The following is a 5,631-nucleotide window of genomic DNA, read 5'->3' on the forward strand; positions in this document are numbered from 1 at the left end:
TAAAAATTATTTGACAATATCAGACTCCCTTTCATGATTAGTACACTCAACAAAATAGGAATAAAAGTGGATTTCTTCAACCTAAAAATATCATCTATGAAAAACCTACAGCTGACACCGTATTTCATCATGAAAGACTGAATTCTTTCCCCTAAGATCAGCAAAAATACAAGAATATCTGCTCTTTTCACTTATAGTCAATGTTTTTCTGGAAATTTTGGCCAAGGAAATTAGGAAAGAAAAAAAATACATCCATATAGTAAGAGAAGAAGTAAAACTATCTTTATTTGCACAGGATATAATCTTAAGGAATCCACTAAAAACTAGAGAACCAATAAAAGTTCTAAGGGTTTTGAACTAAAAAATGAGGCCAGTAAGTGTACAGGATATGATTTCAATATGCAGAAATCAATTATTTTTCTTTACACTAGCAATGAGCAATCAAAAATGAAATTAAGAAAGGAATTTCATGTATAATTTATAATATAACATGAAAAAGAGTAAATAAAATTAGTAACAGATTTGACAAAAGTAGCACAAAACTTATACTCTGAAAACTAAAAAATATTTTTGAAAGAAATTAAGGAAGATATAAATAATATACAAACATCCCATATATTGGAAAAATGAATATTCTAAGATGGCTATACTTTCCAATTGATTTATAGATTCAATGAAATCCATATCAAAATAAAAAACATGGCTTTCTTTTCCAGCCTGACCCTAAAATTCATATGGAAATGCAAGGATCCCAGAATAACCAAAAGAATCTTGAAATACTTTATACTTGAAAGTGGTTAAAATGGGAAATTTTAGGTTGTCTGAAGAAAATTAAAAAAAATTTAAACTGTGCAACACAAAGAGTGAAATCTTACATAAACTATGGTTATTGTTTCATCTTAATCTGTAAATATTTTTAATATTATGAGATTTAATAAAGGAATTGGCTTATGTAATAGTGGGGTTGGGCAGGCCAGAAGCAGGGAACGCTGATGTTTTTGATGAATTCCCCAGGAGAAAATGGCTGGCTGAATTAGAGATGGAAATTCTTCCTTCTGACTGCTTAAATCATCAGTTCTGGCTTTAAGTCCTTCAACTGATTGGATGAGACTTCTCCCAATGCTGAAGGCAATCTCCTTAGTTGGTTGTAGATATAATTAGCCATAGATGTGGTCAACCTACTGATGATTTAAATCCACAAAATATCCTCACAGTAACAATCAGGCCAGTGCTGGCTTCACCAAACTGGACACCATAACCTAACCAAGTTGACAAATGAACTTAACCATCACAACTGTAGTTAATAATATACTATAATAATGTTTCATCAGTTGAAACAAAGGTACCACACTAATGCCAAATGTTAATAATAGGGAAATCTGAGAGTGTGTGTGTGTGGGAGGGGAGTATGGGAAATCTGTTCCTTCTGCATGATTTTTCTGTAATCCTATAAGTACTCTAACAATAAAATAAAATATAAAAGAATGAAGAAAACTATCCAGAATTCATAAAGTAGAGATAAAGAAATGGAAAAGTAAGAAAGAGAGATTAAGAAAAATGAAGCATATAATGATAAGGTCCAACATATGACCAATTGAAATTTCAGGAAGAACAAATAAAGAGAATGAGGGAGAGGTAATATTTTAAAAGATATTTTTTCCAGAATTGATAAATGAAATGAATCTTCAGATTTATGAAGAACAGTAAATCTAGAGCAGGATAAATAAAAATAAATCGAAATTTAGACATCCCATAATGAAACTGCTGAATACCAAAGACAAAGAGATTATAAACAATCAGAGAGGAAAAACAGATTACCTATCAGAAAACAAAAAATAAAATGATATCTGGTTTTTAAAAAAAAGGTCCTGACTCTGACTCTTCTGGAGTAGGGTAGAGGATACCTGGGCTAATGTAATGTTAATCCCTGGGGATCCAATGTCTATTATTCCTTCCCTTGGCCAAGGCAAATGGAAGGCAGAGGGAAAGGAACTAACAAAATTCATGGGAAGGCTCCAAAAAGGGGCAGATTGTTTGTTGGCATATTTTGAATTTCAGTGATGGAAACAGGCAGTGTGGCACATGAAACATGCAGTTATTTAAGGATAAATATAAATGGTCAATTTGTGTGTGGATAATCTGCTCTGATAGATGGTTCAATTAATTTCCTGTTCCCCAACCAAAAGGAGCTTCATCAAACCCTTCATATTAGAAGGGAGTGATGAAACCAATTTGGCTTAGTTCCCTGAGTCAAGGAAGAATTGTTCCTTATTGATCATTCTTGGTTTTCTACTATGTATGAGTAATATTTGGAGACTAAACCTACAAAAGGCTGTATATCCATACATCCCAGTAAAGAAAAGCATTCTCACAATCTGCCTCTGTTTACCACTTTAAGTCAGAGCTGGGTTTCAGGGCATAAAAGCAAACATACTTTGAACTCTAGCCAGCACTCCATTCTTGGGCTGCCCAAGGTGACTTATCTTCTTTCAGAGTTCATTATGGACACAGAGAATGATGCCTCTGAACATCTTGTATTTCACTCTGGCTGAAATGTGTTTGTTCACCATCTCACAACCTCTAACTACACTCCATCTTCCCTTCTTCCTTTTCCCTCTATTATTAGCCTCTTTATAGTCTCTCTATGCTTGGCACCCAGTTATCTATCCTCATTCCATTTCCTACATTGTTAATCCCTTTTTACCTCACCATAGCCTTGAACCAGGACAAGGCATTCCTGAGCTCAAAGGGTCCCATCTCCTTGTTTCCAAAATCCCTGATATAGTCAATTCTCTATGAGGACAATGTACAGGCACAAACAATCCATAAAACAACAGACATTCCAATTAGAGGATTGCTGACATTGCTTTAGGATATTTCACCTTCTTAATCTTATTTGGCTTAAACTAAAATCCCAAAGACTTTTGTATCTCACCAATCCGTTATGGAGTTTGATGACTTAAGGATATCTAAGGTATCTCAACAAGTCTTGATTCTAAATTGTTTGTTCCTTGAACAATCCCCCCCATTAGATTTTAAAAGAGTAGACCAAGATTAGCTCCCATGGAAGATACCCAATGTTGATTACCTAACACCTCTCCCATCCCCTTTCTAATCTATCTTCCTTTCTATTAAGTCTGTAAAGCTAAAATTTTATATTATTTATATATAAATTAATCTTTTTGCATCTGGCATACTGGCATATGACCCAGGTTTGCCTCAGCTGATAAACTTTCATGAGACTTGGATGTGGAACAAAAGCAATATGAGACTGTGGCCATATGGGGATGTTGGATCATCTGGAAAGCATTGTGACAGAAGCATCTGGTTCTTGTAGAGAAGCTGAGTAGAGTGTCACATGTAGACCCCAGTGTCATAGGTACTAAGTGGTGGATGGAGATTGTAATCATGTTTCTGATAGATTAATCTCACATGTGACTGGTGTGGTGGTTTGGAACTACGTACCCCAGAAAAAAGATGCTCTTAAACATAATCCATTCCTGTGGCTGTGATCCCTTAATAATAGGATATTTTAATGAGGTTACTTCAGATAAGGTGTGGCCAGAATAGGTCTTAAACTTATTACTGAAGGCTTTATAAGGAAGGTAACAGAGAGAGGAAATCCCCAGAGAGAGCAGCCAGAAGCAAAAAGTCAATGGAATAGGGAAGAGAAGGGAGAGGCCAAGAAAGGCTCTCATGTGTATTGCCATGTAACAGAGGAGCCCAGGACCAAGGATCACCAACAGTAAGCCTCAGAATGCCTGTCTTCATGAAGAAAGAATTGCCTTGATGATACTATGATTTGGACTTTTGCTAGCCTCAGAAATGTGAGCCAATAAATCCCCATTGTTTAAGTCAACTCATTTCATGGTATTTACTTTAGCAACAAAGAAACTAAAACAGTTGTTGGTACCAGGGGAGTGGGTTGCTGCTATTACCAATGCCAAAATTTGTGGAAACAACTTTGGAATTGAGTAATGGGTAAAGGCTGGAAAAATTGTGTGTTCCTTGACAGAAAAACCTGGATTTCTTTGACAAGACTGCTGGTAGAAAGATAGATGCTAAAGGTACTTCTGATGAAGACTTAAAAGGAAACATTATCGTGTTATTGAAAATTGGAGGAAAGACTATCCTTGTTTTAAAATGGCATAGAACCTGGTAAAATTGAGTTCTGATGTTGGATGGAAGGCAGAATTTGAAAGTGATGAATTTGGATATTTAGCTTAGGAGATTACCAAGCTAAGCATGGAAAGTGCAGCCTGGTTTCTCCTTGCAGCTTATAGCAAAATGAGGGAGGATACGCATGTGCTGAAAACTGAACTTCTAAGTGCAAAGAAACCAGAAATTGATGGTTTTAAGTGTTCTGAGCCTATACAGATTGTGTGCTCTAAGACTAGGAACAGAAGTGGATCTATCATCTGAGCTGGACAGCATGTCCCTAGAGAATAGGGCTCCGTGTGAGCATTAAACTGAACATGGATTCAGTCAGCCATTTCAGTGGAAGTCAGGATTTGAAATGCAGTTATGTAGGAAGGATCTGTGGAAAGTCCTTCTGTTTGGATCTCTGGGAACCTCATGCAAAGTTGATAACGGTTTTGCAAAATTTGTATTGGCAGAACCACTGCAAATCTGGACTGAAAGGGACAGAGAAGGGATGTATAGAAGGAAGAATACCCATTTCTACCTTAGCCAGCCAGCTTCTCCTGAGGAATTCATTGAAAACCTCCATCAGAGTTCCCTGCTTGAGTCCTGCTCTACAGAATTTGGACTTGCCCTTCCCCCACAGTCATGTGACAGCCAATTCCTATAACAAATCTCATGATATGTAGATAATATATATCTCCTATCAGATTTGGTTCTGAGGTGAACCCTGACTAAAACACTGGGCATCATTCTTGGCTGAATTGTCACTGGCTGTGGGGCATCTAAGCCTGGTTCTTTGTCTCTCCTAGAGATTTACTGAGATCCTAATAATTTATAATAAATCACTTGCTGTATAAATTAAGAAGAGTGTAATTTTTATAATTAAAAACATAGCCTATGTAGCTTAAACCCCTCATCCTAACCATAGTGACTAGAACCATTTGAAATGCTTTAATTGAATAATTTAGGGTTCAAAAGAATTCCTTGCACTCATTTTAAAAGCTCTTTCTGTACTTGGTCTGCAGTGCCCTGGTCTTAAGTACATCAGATCAGGTTGTTCCCACAAATCTTATATTCAATAGGGGAAAGACCAAACTGTATCTTATTTAGAGAGATAAGGTAGTGGAGAAAGAGATTGCTTGAGGCAGTGTAAATAACACTGAACTAAAGTTAAGAGACTGGATTCTAGTCTTGGCTTTTCCACTTACTAGCTATGAGAACATGAGAAAGTCCCTTTTCTGGGCCTTAGTTTCCTTAACTGAAAATAAAGTCAGTGGTTTCTTAACTCTTTTAAGAATCTGGTGATAGCTGTGGAAACTTTTCCTAACTAAATACACATATAGATTCACACGTGTACATGTAGGCATGCACATACACATACACTCAACATTTTTGTACAATTTCAAGGATTCTTTTGGCTAAAGAACATTTGCTGTAAAGTTACAACAAATGTTATGGCTACAGCACTAGTAGTTAATATTTTCACCA

This window comes from Choloepus didactylus, chromosome X (genome assembly GCF_015220235.1).
Source record: "Choloepus didactylus isolate mChoDid1 chromosome X, mChoDid1.pri, whole genome shotgun sequence".
NCBI classification, from domain to species: Eukaryota; Metazoa; Chordata; class Mammalia; order Pilosa; family Megalonychidae; genus Choloepus; species Choloepus didactylus.